Source organism: Elephantulus edwardii, unplaced genomic scaffold (genome assembly GCF_000299155.1).
Source record: "Elephantulus edwardii isolate Elephantulus edwardi_28Jun2011 unplaced genomic scaffold, EleEdw1.0 scaffold00035, whole genome shotgun sequence".
NCBI lineage: Eukaryota > Metazoa > Chordata > Mammalia > Macroscelidea > Macroscelididae > Elephantulus > Elephantulus edwardii.
Window position 1 is genome coordinate 12,037,550 of NW_006399785.1, and position 19,003 is coordinate 12,056,552.

The 19,003-nt window shown below is 42.2% G+C and overlaps 1 pseudogene; it reads right to left on the reverse strand.

Annotated features, from left to right (window-relative positions):
- LOC102860596 overlaps nucleotides 1-4,026 on the reverse strand; it is a 29,211-nt pseudogene extending 25,185 nt beyond the window's left edge.
- Between the last annotated feature and the right edge of the window lie 14,977 nt (nucleotides 4,027-19,003).

The following is a 19,003-nucleotide window of genomic DNA, read 5'->3' on the forward strand; positions in this document are numbered from 1 at the left end:
ACAAGATTTTTTTTTCTGGTACTCTATGCTTTCAGCCAAGATCCATCTAACATCAGGATAATAATATCCCTGGTGCCACAGCCTCTTCTAAATTCAGCTTGAATCTCTGAAATAACAAGATCTTTACCATCACAAGCAGTTAAAATCATGCTGAACTTCATTAAACACTGTATTTCTGTGTTGGCTAGCTAATTAACAAAGGAACTAGAAATGTACAGGATCTACACTCTACACTTTGTTATCTGTGCAGCAGCCAAGCACATATTCAGAGTCCGTTTCTGGAATATGAGAGTTTTTGACCATCCAGAGAAATAACAAGAAATCCAGAGTTCCACCAAGGGAATGACCACTTCCTTTCACCATTATCAAAGCATGATTGGATTTCTGTTGCTAAGTGACGACTCACAATATTTAGCATTGGGGCAGCAAGGAAAGGCACGTGGAAACTCTTACCAAAGTGATTGGCATGTATCATAAGTGATTACTAATCACTTTTTGAATGGAAATTCAAGTAAGAGATAAAGAATTAATGCATGTAAGAGAAGAGCTGAGGTTGTTTCCAGGATATCATCCAATGCACATCTAAAATTTTCCCAGGTTTCTGGAAACTCTGACTTGCTCCTAGTTGGTGATTGCCTAAGTGAGGAAATATGTGCTTCTCCCTCTTTGAATATTAGCATTTTGATCTCTTAAAATAAACTTTTTCTTGGATCTAGATTGAAAGCAAGTCCTCTTAACCTGAGGCTGATTAACCTCTCAATCCTGCTCAATCATATCTGTCATTTGACCAAAATAAGAATGCTTCTGTGTGCCTTTCATTCCACTGTGCTTCCTTTAAGCATGGCAGTATTTTTGAGCACACGCCTGCTTAATGTATGTCAAGACAACATCAATATCTAAAAGAACAGTGGAACACAAATATTAGATCCGCTTTAGAATCAATCAGCCTTCAGATGGGTGGGCCCAAGGGCAGCTGAAATGGACTCTGGCTTTCACTTTTATCTCTTTAGATTATGACCATCCATTTATAGCAAACAGTGAAGGCAGATTAAGGTCATTGTGTTGAAACAAATGCAACGCACATTCATGCCAGCTTTGTGAGTTTTCTTCTTAAATTAATTCTAATGAAAGTTTACAGAGACTTAGGATTTCCATTCATCCATTGTTACACTTTTCTCCCTGCCAACCCCTTGCCCCCATCCACTCTTTGAAAAGTAAAATAACAACTCTTTCATTGTTATACAATCCCTCCTCCCAAGTCTACTCCTCTGTGCAGCCTTCATTCTGGACTCCTGCCATGACAATAAAACCTAGTCGTATTTTTGGACATTCTCCATTCTCCTTTACAATTAGATTGGGATACAGACAATGAACCATTGTCCTGCTGTGATTCAGTCTGTTACTCATTTTATCATCCCTGACATCCTTGAGCCCATTGCTGCAGTTGCCTTGTCAATCCTTCTCACTGAGGGTCTTCTCTCTGTCACTGACCCTCCATCTTCCTGAGCATGAGTTCCCTCTTCAAGGATCTGACCTCTCCTAACAACCTGCTCATGGTGTGAGGTGAAGCTTCATCAGCCTTGTCTCCAGGGAGCACCCTCTTTGCGGCTTCGTATTTGTTCTTTTGAGAGTTGTTCTTTTCAAGTTGTTCTACACATTACCCACTTCATCACCCAATGTCCCTGACAAATTCTTGTCTGCCTTTCTTACCAATCAACTTGAGACACCCCAAACCTGAACAGTTCCTACTTAACCGTGCACACCAACTAGGTGTATAACAGAAGCCACTGAGCCCAATCATATGAACCCTTAATTTCTGGTATTAAATATCCTGGAACAGGTGAGGTAGACTGTAACCAAAACCAAGTAAAGATTCTAATGAAGTCTTGACAGAAACACTAAGAATAATCGGATTGTTGTTGTTTCTGTTGTTGTTATGTGCCATCGAGTCGCTTGATACTCATAGCTACTCATACCCTATGTACAATAAACTCTGCTCTGTCCTGTGCCAATTGCACCGTTTCTAATACATCCATCCTGAATACCCCAGTTACTGAATCAATCCACCTCATAGAGGGCCTTCCCCTCCTGCGCTGTCCCTCCACCCTACCAAGCATGATGTCCCCCTCCAAGGACCAGTCCCTCCTTACAACATGTCCAAAGTATGTTAGACTGAGCCTCAGAATCCTTGCCTCCAAGGAGCAGATTGTTTTAACCCTCTCCAATATGAGTCTGTGTGTTTTCTTAGCAGACCACTGTACACTCAATACTTTTCTTCAGCACCACAGCTCAAAGGCATCAATTCTCCTTCTATCCTCCCTAGTCATTGTCCAACTCTCTGACACATAACAACTGATGGTAAAGACCACGGCCAGCAGACTTTCCCATCGCAATACATCTTTTAATTTCCTGGCTACTGGTGCCAAGAGTGTTGACTGTGGAGCCAAGCAGACTAAAGCTGTGAACAATCTCAATCTCTTCCCCATCCATCCTGATGCTTGCTGCCAGTTGGTCCAGTGGTGAGAATCTTTGTCTTCTTGACATTGAGCCTCAATCCATATTGAAGGCAGCAGTCCTTGACCCTCTGCAGCAAGTGCTTCAGGTACTCCTCAGTTTCAGCAAGCAGCGTTGTGTCATCTGCATAACGCAGATTGTTGACAGATCTTCCCACCAATCTTGACCCCACATTTCTCCTCATCAAGAATAGAATTGTACTCCAGAAAAAGTTTGAGCTGTTGTTCTGAAACATGCCATAATAAAAGGCTTCCAGGCATGAGCTCAGCACACAGTAGGAGCTTTGGCCAATAGTGTGGTCCCGTGAGCCAGCTAATCTGAGGCTTCCCTGCATAGACACTGTAATTTCTGGCTTACGAGTGGCATCCACTTCCTAAACAACACACCTCTGGAAACTCTATGAACTTTGATAAATGATGATAGTTATAGAACAGGGTTCAGGCCTTTTATTCATAGTGTTGCTATGAGTCGTGCTAGACTTGACGGCCATCAGCAATAACAACCATAGCAAGAGTTCTTCAATCCCATCACAGAGCACTTTCCAATGTATTATAATGTTGATGTTGTTGTGTACTGTTGAGTCGGAACCAACCCATAACTGACCCTCTGGTTTTCAGAGGCAGTTAATCGCAGGGAGGAGATTGCCTTCTCCCGTGGAGCAGCTGGTGTCCTCAAAACGCGTGCCTTCAGGATTGCAGTGCAGTTTTTTACCACTAGGCCACCACAGTACATCCAATGCATTATAGTTGTTCTTACAGCTCTTCAATTCGAGGAAGTGCTAGGCATGTTTACCTTTCTGATTGGAGGGGAGGTGTGTAACCTGGCTGGTTGAAGAGACCAACAGACTGGATAAAGTCTTTGACTGCTGACTGGTGGTGTGACTGAGAGCTGCCACTTCATGCTTTGACAGCAGAGGCCAGCTCAGTCAGGGCCACCTGATAGCACAGGGACTCACTCTACCCAAAGACCCCATCCCGTAACTGACTGCCTTCTAACCACCCAGCAGAGCATCAGTGAGGGCCTGGGGCACATCCTTGAAAGGAGTACCGGTGCTTTGAAGATCTAGCAAGTAGGAACACAAATTCTTGCCCATTAGGAAATGGGGACACCGGCCTTCAGTATACAGTGACATCTCAGGAGCACAGATGACATTCAGAGCTTTCATCTTATACAGATGTAGCGATTTTGATTTCCCTGGGCTTCCAATTGTAGCAGTCTGGCAATATCATCTACCACAAACTGGGCTTCATATTTGATATCTCGAACACTGGATAGTCAAATAGCAATCTCCTCATTCAAATCCTTGGGGGCACTGTGTCCCACAGGGAATCAGGTTCTCTTCTAGATTTCATCACAAAGCGCATGATTGGTCTCTTCACAAAAAATAAATAAGAAGACTAACATCAGGCCCCATGACCAGTCTGCCGTGACCAGCACAATATTCACACCCGACAGCCCGTTACTGCTGGACGCCGTGGTCACCTCACCCCACACAGAGCTGCTCTGCTGCATGTCATTACCCAGCCTCTCGGGAGCCAGGCTTCCTCCGAGGCAAGTGCTTATGGGCTTCCTGGAGCTCCATGCCCACTTCCTTATGGGAAAGATCTGTCATGAAACCATGGTGGCTTTATAGGAAAAATCTTGAATGACCCAGGAAGCATCAAAAGAAGATGGAAGGGATACAGAGAGTCACTGTACAAGAAAGAATTGGTTGACCAAAAAATAATAAATAAATACAGAAATATATGAACAAGAGCCAATGATAATGATGAAACACGTTTAAGCTGTACTGAAAGCATTGACCAGAAAAAAAAAATGAGGCTTCAGGAATTGATGGAATATCAACTGATTTATTTCAAATGATAGATGCAGCCCTGGATGTGCTCACAAGTCTACGCCAGCAAATTTGTAAGACAACTGCCTGGCCAACTGACTGACTGGAAGAGGTCCATATTTCCCATTCCCAAGAAAGGTGATTTGATGGAATGTAGAAATCATCAAACAATATCATTAGTATCACATGCAACAAAATACTGCTGAAGATTGTCCAAAAATGGCTAGAACAGTACATAATCAGAGAACTGTCAGAAGTTCAAGCTGAGTTTAGACGAGACCATGGCATCAGGGGTATCATTGCTGTTGTCAGATGGATCTCCCAGTTGAAAACAGAAACTACCAGAAGAATGTCTACTTGTGCTTTACTGACTATGCAAAGGCATTTGACTGTGTTCCTCATCACAAGTTACGGCTAACATTGAGAAGAATGGGGATCCCAAAACAATGATGTTATATATGAAACCTATACCTAGACTAAGAACTTGTTATCCAAACATATAAAAGGAAAGTTGCATGATTTAAAACCAGGAAAGGTGTGCATCAGAGTTGTATCCTTTCTCCCTACCTGTCCAATCTGTATGCTAAACTAATCAGTTAAGAAGCTAGAATCTATGAAGACTGTGGCATTATGACTGGAGGAAGATTCATCAACAATCTCCATTATACAGATGATATCTTGCTTGCTGAAGGTAAGGAGGACTTAAGGCACTTGTAGAAGATCAAGGACTACAGCCTTCAATATGGACTGCACCTCAACATCAAGAACACCAAATCCTCACTGGGCCAATCAGCAAAATCATAATGATTTATAGATAGGTAGATAGGTAGGAATTTTCACCACTGGACCAATCGGTAGCATCAGGATGGATGGCAAAGAGATTGAGATTGTTCACAGCTTCAGTTTGCTCGGCTCCACGGTCAACACTAGTAGCCAGGAAATCAAAAAACGTATTGCGATGGGAAAGTCTGTGGTTAGGGAACAGTGTCTCTCTGGAGACTAAGGTCTGCCTGATACAGCAGGCCATGGTTTTTGCAATCACTTGTTATGCATCAGAGAGTTGGACAATGACTAGGGAGGATAGAAGGAGAATTGACGCCTTTGAACTGTGGTGCTGGAGAAGAGTATTGAATGTACCATGGACTGCCAAGAAAACAAACAGATTCATCTTAGAGAGGATTAAACAGGCTGCTCCTTGGAGGCAAGGATTCTGAGGCTTCGTCTGACATACTTTGGACATGTTGTAAGGAGAAACAGGTCTTTAGAGAGGGACATCATGCTGGGTAGAGTGGAGGGACAGCGCAGGAGGGGAAGACCCTCTATGAGGTGGATTGATTCAGTGACGGGGTACTCGGGATGGGTTTGTCAGAGGCACGGTTTAGGGCTATTGTACATAGGGTCGCTATGAGTCACAAACGACTCGACGGCACATAACAACAACAACAACAACAGATAGGTAGATAGATAGATAGATAGATAGATAAGAGAGAGAGAGAGATCTTATGTGCCGTCAAGCTGCTTGCGACTCTTAGCAACCCTATGTACAAGAGCCTCAAACCCTGCTCTATCCTGTGCCAATCTCACTATCTCTGACACACCTACCCCCATTGCCTGAATCACTGAATTGATCCATCTCATCAAGGGTCTTTCTCTCTTGCACTATCCCTCCACCCTCCCAAACATGATATCCCTCTCCAAGGACTGGTCCCTCCTTACAACATGCCCAAAGTATGTCAGATGAAGCTTCAGAATCCTTGACTCCAATGAGCAGCCTGGTTTCACTCTCTCCAGGACAAACCTGTTTGTTCTCCTAGCAGTCCATGGTATAGTCAACACTCTTCTCCAGCACCATAGCTCAAAGGCATCAATTCTCTTTCTATCATCCCTATTCACTGTCTAACTCACTGACTCATAGCACACAATTATGAAGACTTTGGCCTGGATCAAGTAAACCTTCTTCTCCAGCCTAATGTCGTTGCTTTTCAGTACTTTGGAGACTCCCCTGACAGCTGACTTTCCCAGTGCAATTCATCTCTTAATTTCCTGGCTGCTGGTAGGTACCAAGAGAGTTGATTGTGGAGCCAAGCAAACTAAGACTGTTAGTTAACTATCTCCATCTCTTCACCATCCATAATGATGCTGTCCGTTGGTCCAGTGGTGAGGATCATTGTTTTCTTGATGTTGAGTTTCAATCCATATTGAAGGGTACAATCCTTTACTTTCTGCAGAAAGCACTTCAGATCTTTCTTAGTTTCAGCAAGCAGGGTTGTGTCATCTGCATAACACAGGTTGTTGATGAATCTTCCACCAAACCTGATGCCACATTCTTCCTCGTACAGCCCAGCATCCCAGATAATCTGTTCTGCATACAGATTGAAAAGGTATGGAGACAGAACATATCCCTGGTGGACACCCTTCCTGAATTTGAACCTTGCAGCACCTCCTCTTCTGTTCTGATGACTGTCTCTTGGTTCAAACGTAGGTTTCGCATAAGCATAATGAAATATTCTGGGATTCCCATTCTTCTCAGAGTCAGCCATAGGTAAAAAATTGAAATTGTCAGCAACTTCATTTTGCTCCAACCCACAATCAACACGCTTGGTATCAGCAAGCAGAGGAGATCAGGAGATGTATTGCAATTACTGAAGAGCAATGATGTTAGTGTGAAGACTAAGGTGTCCCTGATTCAAGTATGGCCTTTTCATTCTGTAAATGTGCATCTAAGAGCTGGACAATGAAAAGGATGACAGAGGATTATGCTTTTGAGTTGTGGTGTTGGAGAAGATGGATTGCCTAAAGCAGAAAGAGATCTTGGTAAAAGTGCAGTCAGAGTGCTTCTTAGAAGCAAGGATGGTAAAACTTCACCTCATACACTTTGGTTATTCCTTGAAAAGGGACATCATGCTTGGAACAAAGCAGGATGGGGCTGTTTCACCCCGTTGTATATAGAGTCACTATGCATCGGGGTCAAGTTGATGGTACCTAACAACAATAATTTTCATATTATGTGTAAGGCAATCTGGTAGCACATTGTAAAATGTTTGGCTGCTACCTGGAAGATGGTCACTTCCAATTCACTACATGTCTTGTTGGACAAAGAGAGGCAGTTTCCTCCTGTACAGAATTACAGCTTCAGAGATCTGACAGTTACCATAAGTTGGAAGTAACTCAAATACAACAAGCTTTTGATTTTGGTTATTTTAGTTTGAGGTTTCTGTTTGTATTGGTTTTTAGTGTTTCATATTGATCCAAACATTGGCTTAAACATTGTACCAAAACTTCTCTAACTGGTGGGATTAGGACTGATTTTAATTTTCTTCCTTCTATTTTTAGAATAATTCCTAATTTTGTTGCCCATTTATATACAAAGTTATATGTTATTGCTGTTGACTGCCTTCAAGTTGAGCACGACTCATAGCGACCCTATGAACAAAAGGCCTGAAGCCACTCTACAACTATAGACATTTATCAAAGTTTATAGAGTTTCTGGAGGCATGTTGTATAGGAAGTAGATGCCACTCCTGCTCCATACAGTGACTAACTGAGAAGGATTGTGCTGCCAACATAAAGGTAACATGATTTTAATTCATCAGCTGCTCTGAAGGAGAAAAATGGGCAATCTTCTCCTGTGTGATTTACTGCTTTTGAAAACCCTCTGGAAGGTCACCTATGGTTCCAGCTCTATGGTACACAACAACACACAAATAAATACGAATTGCATCAACTATTTTGATAAATATTTGCTGTAATTTTGATGTCTTCTCTGGGGACTGTTCCATCCTGATAAACATGCCCACAGTATGTGAGACAAGGTCTTACTTCCTTGTTTCTAGGGAGCTGGGGCCCAACAGAGATTGTAAGAACGGTACAGGGGAGGGTAAGATTTCCCTCTGGTATAAACGGGGTCACTGTGAGTTAGAGTTTGGTTGACTCGACAACACCTAACAAGAATAAGAACAATAAGTTTTCTATTATAAGTTATGTTCTTATGTACCATTGAGTCAGAACTGAGTTATATTTTACATATATCTCCAAATTTCTCACTTCCTACTCCCAAAATAACCCATGACCTACCAATGGGAGACTTTTCAGCCCATGCCCTACCAATGGGAGACTTTTTAGCCCCCCAAAGAGCAGAAAAGCAAGTTTTGAATGTTACTAAGGAATTGGGATACTCAGAACTTAATGAATTCTCTAGAACTGAAAGGGAGCGTTCTGGTGGCCTAGCGGTAGGGAGCTGCTCTGCAATCCCAAAGGCCCACAGTTTGAATCTGCCAGCTGCCCCATGGGAGAAGATGGACAATCTCCTCCTCTGCTATTTACTGTCTCTGAAAACCCGCTGGAGGGTCAGCAATGGATCAGCTCCGACTAGAGAGGACAGCAACAACAACAACAACATGAAGTACCGATCGAGTTTCTTTTTATATGACTCAAAGGTGACTTTTGGGTGCTTCCCATTGATCTCAGACAAGTGACACATAGAAGGAACTTACAAGTTCTACATCATTAACAAGGACACCGCAGCTAACAAGAAAGGGCCGAGTCTGGACTTGAACTTCAGGGCCAATGCCAGGCCCCTGGCTATTCTTTAGCAGCTCAGCCTAGAGTCTGGCACTCAGAGATTACATCCATTCATTCTTCTTCGCCACCTCCATATTGGTAATACAGTCTTCATTCAGACATTTGGCCTTTAAGTTAAACAACTGAGCACATTGCTGTTTTACAGAAAAGGAAAAAAAAAGGACAAAATGTAGGCAAAATGATTTATCCTTTCCCCTAAATACATTTGGTTTTGCTTGTTTATTTAAAAAATTCTTGGCTCAAATCAGTGATTTTTATTACAGCTTTCTGGCAAACAAATTTGAGTGAATTCAAACAAGGATGCCTGAAGGTTAATTGAAATGTAGCCCCTGTGATACAACCTCTTCCAGTTGCTAATGAACTTCTGCCAAGTCCAGATACATGGTCAGATGTAAAGATAAGTCAATACCTTTCAAACTACAAGTCTCACCATGATAGCGATTGCAGGCCAAGTTACCGACCCAGCCAGCTGAGCGTGGTGTAACTGAAGATAGGATGAATAAGAAGTCAAGAGAGACGGTCCCTTTAAAGAGTCCTCAACTTTTGTCTGGTAGCAAACAAAGGACAGGGAGGACGTCTGAGAATCAGCAATGTTGATCATATTCAAGGAAATGAAAAAGGACTCTGTAGAGAAATGCTCACGTCAACCAGTTACCCACATGTCAGTTCCAACTTATGACGATCCACTGTGTGTCAAAAGGGCTGAACTGTGCCCCATAGTGTTTTCAGTGGCTGATTATTTGGAAGCAGATCACCAAGGTATTTCTTCTGAAGAACCTGTAGGTGGACTTGAACCTCCCACTTTTGGTTAGCAGCTTTAATTGAGTCACCTAGGGACTCCTTGCTCAGATTAAAATCAAACCAAGTCAAGCCAAAGCCACTGCTATCCAGTCAAGTCCAGCTGATGGTGACCCCATCAGAGAAGGGAGAACTGCTCGAGGTCACTTGCTCACGTTTTATCTTCTTCAGAAATTGACTCACAGCAGTTGGCCTCATTCCTTGAAATCCCACCAAAATTCTCCACAAGATCTGCAACTTCATCACCATCATCATTTCCAACAGCAAGTGGTGCTTTTCCTCCTACAGATTGTCTGGGCGTGGCGTCAGCCAGTCCTCTTCAACTCCTCAGACCCTGGGCGCCAAGCTGGTTGAAGACGCTGGGTAGCACTTCTCTCAGCTGCTTTGTCTCAGCATGGCAGGTAATGGTGAAAGTGTTCACTGCCAGAGATGCAGGATTATTAAAGTGGATCACTGTTCTATAGTTTGTAAACATAATCACCCTTTCTATACCAGAGATAATGTTTACCCTTAGTTTCTTTAAGGAAAACGGAAGGTTTATGTCATTTGCTGGAGCTGTTCTATGAACCCCTTCTTTCTTCTGCGTGCGGTTCCTTTCCTACCAATGCATACTTGTGCCTGCAGTTTAGCGAGTTCTCCTGATTCATGATCATTTTTTTTATCTTGTCAGAGAGGAAATGGGGCCACACAGAGGATCTGGGCTGGTACTCAGGGGGTCTTTGTCAGACAAACTGAGATAGGCTGCACTCGAGGGGAGGGGACGCAAGATGGCAGTTAGGTAGTTATACTTTTAACTGCATAGTTAGATAGTTAGGATTGTTAACCACGCAGAGACTACCACACTCTTTCTAAAACTCCCTTCATTCCTAAACACATTTACTAAAAGACTTTTTGTTAACTCTAAGGCTTGGGAATCCATCAACTGTTAAAGAAAGATGTGAATATGAATCATCTAATCTAACTCTCTCCTCACCCAGATGAGAGAATTAAAAGCCTAGAAGAAATGTGTGATGACTTATCCAAAGCCACTCACATATTTTCCATTTGAATCAATGCCGTCAGCAGGCCAATCTCTAGTTTGCCTCCCTGCAGAAATGCCTAGATCATCGGTGTCTTCTTTCCTACAAACTGGAAGTAGTCCTACAACTGACAGATACCAGATAGGCAAGCTAGAGAACCCTGTGGTATCCTACAGACTACAGCACTCGTGCCAGCAGAGGGCGTCCCTGTCAGGATTGGGACCTAGATAAAGAGAGTGGATCTGTTCTAATTAGGACTAATTTCGTTCATCTCCTCTTATTGGACTGTGCTTCACACCCAATGATGCAATGCTTGGCTGCCCTTTCAAGAGGGATGGAAGCCTGCTTGCTTACCCTGAATACTTCAAGAAAGAGCCCAGATTATCACCCATGCTTGGATGTGTCTCTGAAATGCTTGAGATAGAATTAATAATTTAAGGATTAGGTATCAAGGAACCAGGTACACAACATAGAATGTCTTTCTTTTAAAGGAAACAAAATACCAAGTTAGCCTTTAGCTTTTGTTCTGAAGCTGCACCCAGTAACAGACCACTAGGATTAGCTGGGGGGCTGCCACCCTGTCTGAGATAGAGACAGGCTATGTGGGCCACTTTGTAGTAAGAGATCCAATTGGTGACTGATTAAAACACTAGAACAAGGAGGCTCAGATTGGCGAGCCAGAAAGGGGGATTTTCCTTTGGACAAGAGGTTCTCTGACTCTCCCAGACCACCCACATGCATCTTTTCAGCATACCATACAAGACAGACAACTATCAGACCTATACAGTATCATCAGCTAACCCACCTGAGGGATCCATCTACTAGACAGCTGAGAAGAATGACTGAATGCAGGACCCACCTGGTGATGTCACAATCCTTTTCAAACAATTCCTTTTTGGAATTTTTCTTTTAGGTGAGGATGAAAACTGTTTTTCAGGAAGAGTAATCGTATACCTTCTCAGATATAAGTGGATTTTCTTTAAACTCTGAGGAATTGAGCTCAGATCTCTGCTGAACCACACCATTTGCACATCATTATTTCTGTATATACCCCTCTTTGTTATTAAAGTTGGTTTGCAATTACGTTGCTTCCAGAAATTTTCCGTGACAACTCAATGGAGGAAGAGCACTGTGTGGAGAACAGCTGGTATTAGAAATAGTGAGGAAATTTGAGAATAGGGGTATATTTTACTTCTGTTTCTTCAGAATCAGCTGGTACTGATTCTAATGGTGAAGGTGGTTCTTCCAGATGGTGTTTAAAGAAATTGTCACTATTATATCAGGAAAAGGGTCATTGAAAGCTGACTGTTCCTGCATGTTCATCTGCGCCAATCCTTCATATTCCACTGGCCTGGTCTCTGAAGTTAGGAATAGAGGCCTTGATGGGGACAAAACAATGAGATAAAGGAAACAACCCATTGAGGGCTACAGAAACTATTACTGTATTTCCTAAGTTAGCATAGGTATTACTATGGCTTATTATTGTTTTCAATCCTTTTGTTCTACTTCCCAGTTCATTGTGCAGTATCTGAGGTCTTAAAAGCTTGATTGTATCCACCCAAGTTTTATTGACCTGGAGCACAAAGGAAGAAAGAGAAACAGTGAGGACTAGGGGAGGAAATGGACTGTGCACCTAATTGCTTCTGTGAGCAAATTCCTTCACTGTCATGAAACTAGAACAACTAGATGGTGCCCAGCTACCCACCAGTGAACACTTTGATCAAAGATTATAGAGAAGAATGCTGGCGAAAGGAAAGAAAAATATGCGGAACAGAATTCTAAATTCTCATGGAACCTACAATTTCTGAAGCTATGCAGGTTGAATGAACCCTTCAGAGAAAAATCTCTAAGTCTTAAATAAAAAACTTTGCCAGAGTCCTTCTGTAAACCAAAGCATTAAGTTAATTTGTTAAGTACAGAATGTTTTCTTTGAACATTATGTTCTTTCAGGGATGCAGAATCAAAATGACAGCAGCAACTGGAAAGGTTCAGATAGGAAGTTTAGGGGCCAGTGAGTTCATAATAAGTAAGAATAATTCAGAAAAAGAAGGTGAGAACACTTGCACAGTTTGAAGAATGTATTCATCATCTAGGAGACGGATTGATTCAGTGACTGGGGCAATCGGGATGGGTGTGTTGGAGACAGTGCGATTGGCACAGGACAGAGCAGAGTTTAAGGCTGTCATGCATAGGGTCGCTATGAGTCGCAAACGACTTGACGGCAAATAACAACAACAACATACCACCCAACTCACAGCAGAGTCACGATAAGTCAGGATCAGGAACGGGCAGGAAGGAGTGTTACTCTTTTCCTCCACCATCGATGTTTGGGTGGCCCTGTTTTTTCTTCACTATCTTCTCATAAGATTTTTTTCTTTTTTTTCTGAAATTATTTTTTTTATTTTAATGAAAGTTTACTGAGACTTTGGATTTCTATTCATTCATTATTGCATACTTTCTTCCCTGCTCACCCCTCCCCCCAGTTTGCTTTTCTCTTTGAAAGGTAAAAAAACAAACAAACAAACAAAAAAACCAACTCCAAAAATAATAATTCTTTCATTGTTATAAAATTCTCCTCACCCTCCAAGTCTGCTCCACTATGCAGGTTTCATTCTGGACTCTTGTCTTGACAACCATACCTAATCATATAGTCCTCCTAAACAGTTCTCTCCCTCATCTGTTTCAATGCAGAATACATTCTTTATCCCCTCTTAGTTTCTCATAAGACTTTCAGGCCAAGAAACAAAAGCAGAACTGCAGAACACTCCCAGTCCTCAGTGGAATCAAATGAAAACTGGAATAAAATCAGGTAAGACTCTAAGAGGTGACACTGGAGAAGACTGAGCTGGGTCCCTAAGGAGTCATACACATGACGGCAGCCCAGGTTCATCAGCACCGCACTAGGTCAAGTTCACTGACAGGATACCATTTGTTGTTGTTGTTATGTGCCGTTGAGTCGCTTGCGACTCATAGCGACCCTATGCACAACAGCCCTAAACCCCGCTCTATCCTGTGCCAATCGCATTGCCTCTGACACACCCATTCAGATTACCCCAGTCACTGAATCAATCCACCTCATAGAGGGTCTTCCCCTCCTGCACTGTCCCTCTACTCTACCCAGCATGATGTCCCTCTCCAAAGACCTGTCTTTCCTTGCAATATGTACAAAGTATGTCAGACAAAGCCCCAGAATCTTTGCCTCCAAGGAGTAGCCTGGTTTAACCCTCTCTAGGATGGATCTGTTTGTTTTCTAGGCAGTCCATGGTATTCTCAGTACTCTTCTCCAGCACCACAGCTCAAAGGCATCAGTTCTCCTTCTGTCCTCCCTAGTCATTGTCCAACTCTCTGACGCACAACAAGTGATTGCAAAGACCATGGCCTGTATCAGGCGCACCTTCGTCTCCAAAGAGACACCGTTGCTCTTGAGTACTTTAGAGAGGTCCCTAACAGCAGACTTTCCCATCGCAATACGCTTTTTGATTTCCTGGCTGCTGGTGCCAAGAGTGTTGACCGTGGAGCCGAGCAAACTGAAGCTGTGAACAATCTCAATCTCTTCGCCATCCATCCTGATGCTACCAATTGGTCCAGTGGTGAGAATCTTTGTCTTCTTGACATTAAGCCTCAGTCCATACTGAAGGCTGCAGTTCTTGACCCTCGGCAGTAAGTGCATGAGGTCCTCCTCAGTTTCAGCGAGCAAGGTTGTGTCATCTGCATAACGCAGATCGTTGATAGATCTTCCACCAATCCTAACGCCACGCGTCTCCTCATAGAGCCCAGCCTCTCAGATAATCTGCTCTGCAGCTTATACAAGCTGTCAGATACAAGCTGTCAGGTCATGGGTCGGACAATGGGAGATTAATTCTGAAGGCATTTGGTAGAAGTGAAGGGGTATCCTGGTGGAGGGTGGAGCTGGGAAATAAGTGGGTCAAGGCACTGGGCTAAGGGCAGGGACTACACTGTAACCAATGGTTAACTCCACAATGAGGGATTTACCTTTCATTGCTCCACAAATTGCTGTCTGTCAGATACTCCTAAACAGGATACCATAATAAGTTTAAAATTATGTCACAATTGGATCACTTCCCATGGGATGTGTGCGGTTTTTATGTGTGTGGGTTTTATGTGGTTTTCAATACATATCTTGAATGCTATGAGGTTTAATGTCAAGAAGACAAAGATTCTCACCACTGGACCAATTGGCAGCATTAGGCGAAGAGACTGAGATTGTTCACAGGTTTAGTCTGTTTGACTCCACAGTCAACACTCTTGGCACCAGTAACCAGGAAATTAGAAGACGTATTGTGATGGGAAAGTCTGCTGTTAGGGACCTCTCCAAAGTACTGAGGAGCAATGGTGTCGCTCTGGAGATTAAGGTGCATCTAATACAGGCCATGGTCTTTGTAATTACTTGTTATGCATCAGAGAGTTGGACAATGACTAGGAAGGATGGAAGGAGAATTGATGCCTTTGAGCTGTGGTGCTGGAGAAGAGTACTGAGGGTACCATGGACTGCTAAGAAAACAAACAGATTCATCCTGGAAAGGGTTAAACCGGGTGACTCCTTGGAGGCAAGGATTCTGAGGCTCTGTCTAACATACTTTGGACATGTTGTAAGGAGATACCAGTCCTTGGAGAAGGACATCATGTTTGGGAGGGTGGAGAGACAGCACAGGAGGGGAAGGCCCTCTATGAGGTGGATTGATTCAGTGACTGCGGTAATCGGGATGGGTGTGTCAGAGACAGTGCAATTGGCACAGGACAGAGCAGAGTTTAGGGCTGTTGTACATAGGGTCGCTATGAGTCACAAATGACTCGACGGCACATAACAACAAAAACAACAACTGTGAACCTATGAACACTAAAGAAAGCTGATAGTTATAGTAGTGAAGTCACAAAGCCCAGATTGGAAGTCAATTGAAATGAGAAAAAATAATAACAAGCATCGTTTAATATTGGAACATGGAATGTATTTAGCTTGAATGTTGTGAAACTGGAAACTGTTAAAAACGAAATGGAACGCATGAATATCAACTTACTAGGCATTAGTGAGATGCAATGGACCATCTTTGATCACTTTGAATCAGATGATCACATGATATGCTATATAGCTAATGAAAATCAGAGGAAGAATCATGCTGAATTCATGGTTAAAAAGTCAATGTCAAGTTCTATCCTTACCTACAGTGTGGTGAGTGATAGGATAATCTCTATACACATACAAGGAAGAAGAGCCATTAGCACGACTATTATTGAAATATATGCTCCTACACCTAGATCCAAAGAGGATTCAACTGAGAATTTTTTACCAAGTCTTGTAATCCAAAATTGACTGAACATGCAGTCAAGATGCATTTACGATAATTGGTGACTGGAATGCAAAAGTGGGGAAACAGTGAAGAAGGAATAGTAGTTGGAAAATATGGGCTTGGTGATAGAAACGAGGCTGGATATAGAATGATTGAATTGTGTATCATCAATTATGCATATGCAAGTTAAAATTGAGGTCAAAGAAAAGGAAAATAGGCCCACTGAAACCAAGATATGATCTTGAATCAATTCCACCTGAATTTCAAGATCATCTTAAGAGTAGGATTGAGGCACTGAACACAAATGATTAAAGACCAGATGAGTTATGGGATGCTATCAAAGATACATCCAGGAAGAGAGTAAAAGATCGTTACAAAAACTGAAGAGAAAGAAAAGACTTTAACAGATGTCAGAAGGGAATGTAAAGATTGCACTGGAGTGTTGAGAATACAAATCTAAAGGAAAAAGGGCATCTCAGGGGGACAAATCAAAGTCTTATAATGAAATATGCAGAAAGCTAAAATTGGAGAATAAAAAGGGAAGAATTTGCACTGTGTTTTTCAAGCTGAAAGAACTGAAAAACAAATTTAGGCCTTCTGTCACAATACTGAAAAATCCTATGGGCAATATATTGAATGACCCAGAAAGCATCAAAAAAAGATGAAGAGAATACACAGAATCACTGTACCAGAAAGAATTGACACTGAAAATTTTCAGGAAGTACCATATGATTAAGAACCAAGGATAGTGAAGGAAGAAGTAGAAGCTTCACTGAAGGCATTAGCAAAAAATAAGGTCCCAGAAATCAATAGGATATCAACTGACTTGTTTCAGTTTAGCAGATGCAGCCTTGGATGCACTCACCAGTCTATGCCAGGAAATTTGGAGGGCAGGTGTCTGTTCAATAGATTGGAAGAGGTCTATATTTGTGCCTATTCCCAAGAATGGTGAGCCAACAAAATAGAGAAACTATTAAACAATATCATTAATATCACATTCGAGCAAATGTACTGCTGAAGATTATTAAAAATGGCTAGAACAGTACATAGATAGGGAACTGTTAGAAGTTCAAGCAGGGTTTAGATGTGGCCATGGTACCAGGAATCTCACTGCTGATGTCAGATGGATTCTGGCTGAAAGTAAAGAATACCAGAAGAATGTCTATTTATGCTTTTTTGATTACGGAAAACCATTTGACTGGGTGGATCTTAACAAGCTGTAGTTGACACTGATAAGAATGGAAATCCCAGAGCACTTGACTGTGCTCATGCAGAACTTATACCTGGACAGAAGGCTACTGTGTGAACACAGCTGGACAACACTGTATGGTTTGAAATTGAGAAGGGAAAGCATCGGGGTTGTATTCTCTCTTCATACCTATTCAATATATATGCTGAGCAAATTATCTGAGAAGCTGGACTCTCTGAAGAAGAATGTGGCATCAGGATTGGAGAAGACTCATCAATAACCTGTGTTATGCAGATGACACAATCTTGCTTGCCGAAAATGAAGACTTGAAGCACTTGTTTCAGAAGATCAAGGAATACAGCCTTCAGTATAGATTGCATCTCAGTATCAAGTAAACAAAGATTCTTCCACTGGACCAATAGGCAATGTCATAATGGATGGAGAGGAAATTGAAACTGTCAATATATTCATCTTGATTGGATCCACAATTAACACCCTTGATACCAGCTGTCAGGAAATAAGGAGATGTATTGCACTGGGGAAATCTGCAGTTAAAATTCTTGAGGAGTAATGATGTACTTTGAGGACTAATGTGCATCTTATTCAAACCATGATCATTCTGACTACTTGCTATGCAGCTGAGAGCTTGGCAATGAAAAAGGATGACAAAAAAAGAATTGATGCTTTTGGACTGTGGTGTTAAAGAAGAGCACTGAACATCCCAAGGACAGCCAAGAGAACGAACAGATATGTCTTGGAGAGGGTGCAGCCAGCGTGTTCTTGGGAGGCAGGAATGATGAGACTTCGCCTAACATACTTTGGACATGTTACTAGGAGGAGCTATTCCTTGGAGAAGGACATGATCCTGGGAAGGGTGAAGGGTTGGTGAAGGAGAGGAAGACCTTCAACTAGGTGGACTGTAATGGGATCTCATGTGTCAGGAGATGTGAGAATGACACAGGACAGAACAGGGTTCAGATCATTTGTTCATGGGATCACTATGAGTTGTACTTGGATCAATGGCACCTAACAACAACAACAGCAACATGGTATAAAAAAATCATAATTTTATTTGATAGTGAGAGTTCACAGAGCAAATCATTCTCCCATTGAATAATTATGTGCATTTTGTTTCATGACATTAGTTGCAATCCCCTTGGTGTATCAGCACTCTTCCCACATCCTCAGAGTCTCTTGTTTTCATTTGTCTTTCTTTTTTGTCCCTTCCTGACTTTGGAGCTTTGTTTTCAGGGAAATGCTGCACTTCTGGTCTCATGTGTCTCCTTGTTCTGAAGGGTACACTCCTCCATGGTGTTATGGTGCCCTTTAAGGATTGTATTGTTTAGATTAAAAGTGGTCCCTGGATGTGGGTTCAATTTCAAGTTTGAGAAGTATCGTTTGAAGGAGCCACCTAGTGACGAATAGTTAGAACCCCTTGAAAGAGAACAGACCATCCACTGCTGTGATCATCTGCCGCCATCTACTGGTCGTTGGTTCTTGTCTTTCACTGTATGCCTTGACATTATTTATTTGGGATAAATAATGTATACTGCATTGGAAGAGATGAGAGGGAGAGAACTGTTTAAAAGGGATATGTGATTAGATATTATTGTCATGATAGGAGTTTAGAATGAAGGCTGCATAGTGGAGTGGACTTGAGGGGAGGATTGTATAACAATGAAATAATTCTTCTTTTTCCTTTTCGAAGAGAAGAACGAACTGGAGGGAAGAGGTGGGCAGGGAGAAATGTGCAACAATGAAT